The sequence below is a fragment of the Hylobates moloch genome, unplaced genomic scaffold (genome assembly GCF_009828535.3).
Source record: "Hylobates moloch isolate HMO894 unplaced genomic scaffold, HMol_V3 SCAFFOLD_16, whole genome shotgun sequence".
In the NCBI taxonomy this organism is placed as follows: domain Eukaryota; kingdom Metazoa; phylum Chordata; class Mammalia; order Primates; family Hylobatidae; genus Hylobates; species Hylobates moloch.
This window is the reverse complement of record NW_026652291.1, coordinates 19,453,491-19,460,921: the sequence shown is the minus strand read 5'-3', so window position 1 is coordinate 19,460,921 and position 7,431 is coordinate 19,453,491. Positions and strand designations below refer to the sequence as shown.

The following is a 7,431-nucleotide window of genomic DNA, read 5'->3' as shown; positions in this document are numbered from 1 at the left end:
CTAAAATTAAAGAGCACCTTATAGTTTTATGCTTTACACATTTCGTAATTTACTTAACAAAATAATTTAGGTAAATAAACCACTAGATTAAAAAAAAAAGTAATTCTAGTGGTTACAGGTTAGTCCTCAACCTTTAAATTTTCAGGTAAATTCTGTTATCACTCATGGTGGATGCGATTCTGTCTTAGGCACTGGATATAGTTTCTTAGCCTTATCTTCAACAGCTGTGAAAGAAACCTTCTAGCCCTCTCTGATTTTACTTTAGATATGGAATAGTCTATCCTGAAGCTTCTTCATATATAGAGCCCTCTCCACTTAAAAAGGAGCATGACTCAGGATTAGGAAAAAATGTTCTACAAGTTCCTTAATTGCTCTACGGACTCTCATGAGAAGCAGACAGAAGATTTCAGTTGCATTTAAAAGATTGATAAGCAGATTTCAAAATGGCTTCAGGGCAGATCTTCAAAGCATAAATAATACTCTCACTGAGAAATCATGTTTCTAAATATTTTAACTATCTGGAGAGAGTGCTCCTTTCTCAGAAAAGTATATGATGACCTCTCCTTTAAAATAAGCTAAATTTGTGTATATGTTAATAGTAAATAATCGGTATTCTCAATTTCATACGTAATTGGTTTATTTTTCTGTCTTTAACTATTGACTAAGAAAGCACAGGCATCCATCTTAAAATGCCACAGGTAAGACGTCCTCAGAGGCCACCTCTCTAGACCGTGTCATTGAGGTATTGTCTGTGTGCACCCTCATAGAGGTGGTGGAAGAATGTGTATATAATTTTCCCAGAAAAGGATATTGTAGTGAATTATATTTTGATAGATAAGTAGATGACTAGAGATAAATAGAGATAACTAAGATAGAGGAAGAGATAGTCAGTGAATGGACTCAGATAAAGAATGCCTTAATTGTGTACTGGCTCTGCTACTCCTAACTGAACTTGAGTGCATCGGTTACTCTCTTTTTATGAAAATAGGATTGTAAAACCTATGAGATGATGGATGACAAAGTAATCTAATATTAGTGACTCAAATGACACATCCTTGTTTAAATAATCCTAATGCAGTCTGACACATCCTTTAAAGCACATGGGGAAAAAGGAGATAATGAAACTGCCGGTTGGAATAATGTGTGTTTGTCTATTCATTTAATTCTTCTTCCTTAAGAAAGAACTGTATTTGACCCATCCTTTTGAAAAGTTGTACCAATATTTGTATACATCTTTCATGTATTTTTTTCTCTAATAGGTGCTTTTTTTTTTTTTTTTTTTTGTCTGAAGCTTTGGTAGTGTAACTGAAAGAGTCCTGGAACTGGAAAAGAAAATCCAGAAGTTGAGTTCCATGACTTTTTTGCTGTTTGCCTTTGGGTAAGTCTATGATATCCAGTTTCTGCATCTCTCAATTTTGTTGTAAAGACTAAATAAGGTAGTATACACGTACACATGTACAGCTAGACTGTAAATCATTATTCAAGTATGTGTTGCTTTCATGTTTCTACAGAAAAGAGGAAACTTTTCTATTATGTAATAGGTTTTTAATTTACAAACTCTAAACTTGATTACAATTTGTACTAGCATTTGGCCATACTGTGTTTTTTCTAATCAACGAGTAACTGTCATGCAAGAGGTTGGAGGGAAAAGAAAACCCGCATTCTTCGCATAGCTCTTGCATTTAAGAGGTTAAAAAATTGTTTTAGGTCACAGACACCTCTGGTTTTCACAGTTTACCATGGTTTCATTTGAGCTTGCTGCCATGAAAGGTGTGATTGGTCTTAATACAGAGTTTTACTTCTAATTATTATTATTATTATTTTATTTTTTTTGAGACAGTCTCGCTCTGTTGCCCAGGCTGGAGTGCCATGGTGCCATCTCTGCTCACTGCAAGCTCCGCCTCCCGGGTTCACGCCATTCTCCTGGCTCAGCCTCCCGAGTAGCTGGGACTACAGGTGCCTGCCACCATGCCTGGCTAATTTGTAATATTTTTAGTAGAGATGGGGTTTCACTGTGTTAACCAGGATGGTCTCGATCTCCTGACCTCGTGATCCGCCCGCCTCGGCCTCCCAAAGTGCTGGGATTACAGGCGTGAGCCACCGCGCCTGGCCAGTTTTACTTCTTAAAGAAAATATCCAAGACATAAAGATCTGCTTTGTAGAAGAAAGAAAAGGAAGGAAGGAAGGAAGGAAGGAAGGAAGGAAGGAAGGAAGGAAGGAAGGAAGGAAGGGGAAGGGAAGGAAGGAAAGGAAGGAAAGGAAGGAAAGGAAGGAAGGAGAGAGAAAAGAAAGAAAAAAGAAAGAGAGAGAGAAGGAAAAGGTAAAAAATATATATTAAATGGTGACACTGGCACCAATATTGAGAAGAGTATCTTCTAAAATAGGAGGTAAACAATACTACATTTTACTGTGCTTAAACGTTGTTTTAATGTCCACCAAATGTAGGCACAGAAAAAAACCAACATACACACATTTTACAGACTCTGACTAAAGGGGAAAACAATTCTAAAGCAGATGTTTCTTTTCTCCCTTTTGAACAAATATTTTATTGAAATTCTTCACACCAGACTTTATTAATTAATCTGAAAAAGAGAGTGACGGGTGATGCTGATTCTAATCACAGGAAACAGATAACAAACTGTGGTCCATTTTTCCTGTCTCTGTCTGACATCAGCATCTGGTTCCTTGGCAGGCTCTGTCAACCTTTGCGTTGACATCCTAGGAGCTGCCTCGGCTCTGTCAGTTTCCTGGATGTCGCCGTTGGGCTAAGGCTCACCACAATCGTATTATTTTGTTGTTACTCACACTGGGTCTTGATGAAATTCTTCCTTCTGCTTTTGCAGTCATAGAAACATTATATGCCAAGTCAACTTAGTGATGTTTTTCTTTAATCCTGAGATGTCCATGTAAGTGCTTTATTTTTTAAGGTTGAATTTTATCTTAGATATACTTTGAATTAGCCTAGGAGGATGGCTATTTAATGCAGGAGAGTCAAATAATTCCAAAGCAAAGAAAGAAGTTATTTTACAGGTCCGTAGGAGTGCATAATGGAGCCACTGATGTGAAACCAAGCCAAGGAAGGCTAGAATGAAAGGAAGTGCTCCTAAATTTAGTCTCATTACTGGATTGCTTTGCTGAGGAAGGGGAGGACAAACCCAAGGTGGTGTCTAACACAATTGATCAAGAATTTAAAAACCTAGTACAGAGGGGAAATAGGAACAATCAACGGATTACTCTTCTCACTTTCAAAAATTTAAAGTTACAATTAAATTTAATATAGTCATGGAATCTTGGAATGGTTTCAAGTGAAACGCTATGTGTTGCAAAGTAGACTATAAGACATTAGTAGCAATCACGTTAAAAATGTTGTCTTTGTTACATATTTTGTATCATATATTTAATTTACATAATTTACATAATGATCACAGCCATGTTACTGCTTCCTGGCAAGGAGAAATGGTATGAACCAAAGGGTATTTAAGTTATTAAAAATTTCAGTATTTTCACTTCAAAGCAGAGTTTTGTGGTCCTGGCTTCAAAATGCGGAAATGTTTTTTAAAATAGATTTATTTTTGTCTTTTTATAGTAAAATAGATATATTTTGCATTATAAAATATTCAAACTATATTGAAAGTCATAAATATGGAATCTTCTCCATTTTCTTTTCCTTATTCAATCTCCTCCCAAGAGATATCCGCTGATCAAGTCTTTCTATGCATTTACATGTGTACAATTTACACAAAACATTTATTTTTTAGATGTAAATAGGATCATAATATGTGTGTTAGGAGACTCGGTTTGATATACAACAAAAATGATGTGGAGATGTTTTAATGTCAATGCATAAAGACTTTTTTTTATACCTGCATCGTATTTCATATTATGACTATTCTATGGATACATAACATACAGTTCTCCTTTCGAAGGACACTTGGGTCATTTCCAATATTTCAGAATGATGAGACAGTATCACAATAAACCTTCTTACATATTCATATGATTGTGCACATGTGTAAATATTCATGAAGAATAGAATTGTTGAAATGGAGCTTCTGGATTTAAAGATAGAACCATTTAAGTTATTGGTGTATATTACCAAATAGGCTCAGTGAAATGTTTACTTATGTATTCTCCATCAATATTAGAGGTTCTGTTTCCCCACATCATTTTCCAATTCTTCCAAATGTTTATCTCTGTAATGAGATACCTCATTGTGTTTTTTTTTTCCTGACCTTAATCAACCACTTTATTTTGAGTGATTTTCAAAATACAGATTCAATTTTTCACAATTAAGCATATTCTTAAAGAAGTTATGTAATCACTGAAGGAAATTCTGAAGGAGCAGTTCCAGAGGGGTTTTAAACATTTGTAGATATAACAGGTACCCCAACATGACAACTTTAGAGACAAATGTGCTGAGTTGAGTGTTTATACCTAATATATTGGTTTTTTAATTAGCTATATTATCTTAGAGTCATAATTTTTAGAGAAATTGTATTTATAAACACCAATGAAAAGTTATACAACATATTTTAAAGTAAACTCTAAATGTACTAAAATTGTAAGTATGAAAAGAGAAAGCTAAAAGAAAAAATATAGGTTGAAAGCCAATAGAATAAAACCTTTGAAATCTTTGTTTAGAGAATCATTGCTTTTAAAAGATTAAATTAAAAAAAAACACAAACATATGAAGGCTGAGAATTGATAAGTTGAATTATATCAAAATTAATTAAATAGTCCATGGACATCCTTAGATAATGTGGACAGACAAGTGACAGACTAGCAAAAGAGATCTGCAATGCCTAAAACTTTCAAGGATTTCATATCTAGAATATTTGAGGAAGTCCTGCAAATCTAATAAAACACAAACAATCTAAAGAAAAAAGTATATACAAAGGACATAAATAGGCCTTTGAAAGTAGGGGAAATCCAGATGGTTAACACATATATGAAGAGACTTTTTTCTTTTCTTTTTTGAGAGGGAGTCTAGCTCTGTCGCCCAGGCTGGAGTACAGTGGTGCGATCTCAGTTCACTGCAACCCTCCACCTCCTGGGTTCACACCATTCTCCTGCCTCAGCCTCCTGAGTAGCTGGGACCACAGGCGCCCACAACCACACCCAGCTAATTTTTGTATTTTTAGTAGAGACGGGGTTTCACCATGTTAGCCAGGATGGTCTCGATCTCCTGACCTCATGATCCACCCACCTTGGCCTCCCAAGGTGGTGGGATTACAGGCGTGAGCCACCATGCCCAGCATGAAGAGATTTGTTTGTAAGAAATTCAAAATGAAATAAGCTACGACATCACATTAAGAAAACTTAGAAAATGTGATAATATGACCAATGCTGTAGACAAGGATAAGAGGAAGCAACAGCCCTTTTCTAGACCTATTGGAAGGATAAACTAGCACAGCCATTCTGGAAAGCAGTCCAGGTGTGCTTATCTCTGTCAATCAGCCATGGCTGCATTGTAATTCATTACAGAACCCCAGGGGCCTACAACCCCAGTGGCCTCATGCCACTGTGTGTCTGTGGGAGCAGTTTCCTGATCTCCATCAGGCTCTTTTTATTTTTATTTTTTATTATTTTTTTTTATTCTTATACTTTAGGTTTTAGGGTACATGTGCACAATGTGCAGGTTTGTTACATATGTATCCATGTGCCCTGTTGGTTTGCTGCACCCATTAACTTGTCATTTAGCATTAGGTATATCTCCTAATGCTGTCCCTCCCCGCTCCCCCCAACCCACAACAGTCCCGGGAGTGTGATGTTCCCCTTCCTGTGTCCATGAGTTCTCATTGTTCAATTCCCACCTATGAGTGAGAACATGCGGTGTTGGTTTTTTGTCCTTGCAATAGTTTACTGAGAATGATGTTTTACAGTTTCATCCATGTCCCCACAAAGGACATGAACTCATCATTTTTTTATGGCTGCATAGTATTCCATGGTGTATATGTGCCACATTTTCTTAATCCAGTCTATTGTTGTTGGACATTTGGGTTGGTTCCAACTCTTTGCTATTGTGAATAGTGCTGCAATAAACATACGTGTGCATGTGTCTTTATAGCAGCATGATTTATGGTCCTTTGGGTATATACCCAGTAATGGGATGGCTGGGTCAAATGGTATTTCTAGTTCTAGATCCCTGAGGAATCGCCACACTGACTTCCACAATGGTTGAACTAGTTTACAGTCCCACCAACAGTGTAAAAGTGTTCCTATTTCTCCATATCCTCTCCAGCACCTGTTGTTTCCTGACTTTTTAATGATGGCCATTCTAACTGGTGTGAGATGGTATCTCACTGTGGTTTTGATTTGCATTTCTCTGATGGCCAGTGATGATGAGCATTTTTTCATGTGTTTTTTGGCTGCATAAACATCTTCTTTTGAGAAGTGTCTGTTCATGTCCTTTGCCCACTTTTTGATGGGGTTGTTTGTTTTTTTCTTGTAAATTTGTTTGAGTTCATTGTAGATTCTGGATATTAGCCCTTTGTCAGATAAGTAGGTTGCAAAAATTTTCTCCCATTCTGTAGGTTGCCTGTTCACTCTGATGGTAGTTTCTTTTGCTGTGCAGAAGCTCTTTAGTTTAATTAGATCCCATTTGTCAATTTTGGCTTTTGTTGCCATTGCTTTTGGTGTTTTAGACATGAAGTCCTTGCCCACTCCTATGTCCTGAATGGTATTGCCTAGGCTTTCTTCTAGGGTTTTTATGGTTTTAGGTCTAACATGTAAGTCTTTAATCCATCTTGAATTAATTTTTGTATAAGGTGTAAGGAAGGGATCCAGTTTCAGCTTTCTACATATGGCTAGCCAGTTTTCCCAGCACCATTTATTAAATAGGGAATCCTTTCCCCATTGCTTGTTTTTGTCAGGTTTGTCAAAGATCAGATAGTTGTAGATATGCGGCATTATTTCTGAGGGCTCTGTTCTGTTCCATTGATCTATGTCTCTGTTGTGGTACCAGTACCATGCTGTTTTGGTTACTGTAGCCTTGTAGTATAGTTTGAAGTCAGATAGTGTGATGCCTCCAGCTTTGTTCTTTTGGCTTAGGATTGACTTGGCGATGCGGGCTCTTTTTTGGTTCCACATGAACTTTAAAGTAGTTTTTTCCAATTCTGTGAAGAAAGTCATTGGTAGCTTGATGGGGGTGGGATTGAATCTCTAAATTACCTTGGGCAGTATGGCCATTTTCACGATATTGATTCTTCCAACCCATGAGCATGGAATGTTCTTCCATTTGTTTGTATCCTCTTTTATTTCATTGAGCAGTGGTTTGTAGTTCTCCTTGAAGAGGTCCTTCACATCCCTTGTAAGTTGGATTCCTAAGTATTTGATTCTGTTTGAAGCAATTGTGAATGGGAGTTCACTCATGATTTGGCTCTCTGTTTGTCTGTGATTGGTGTACAAGAATGCTTGTGATTTTTGTACATT

At 36.8% G+C, this 7,431-nt stretch overlaps 1 long non-coding RNA gene across 1 annotated transcript in view; it reads left to right on the top strand.

Moving 5' to 3' along the window:
• The first annotated feature begins 1,299 nt into the window (after nucleotides 1-1,299).
• Nucleotides 1,300-7,431, top strand: part of LOC116485185 (uncharacterized) — a 50,901-nt gene continuing 44,769 nt past the window's right edge. The window contains exon 1 of the long non-coding RNA XR_004252810.2: nucleotides 1,300-1,378. This is a non-coding gene — a long non-coding RNA (uncharacterized LOC116485185). The remainder of the gene's footprint in view (nucleotides 1,379-7,431) is intronic.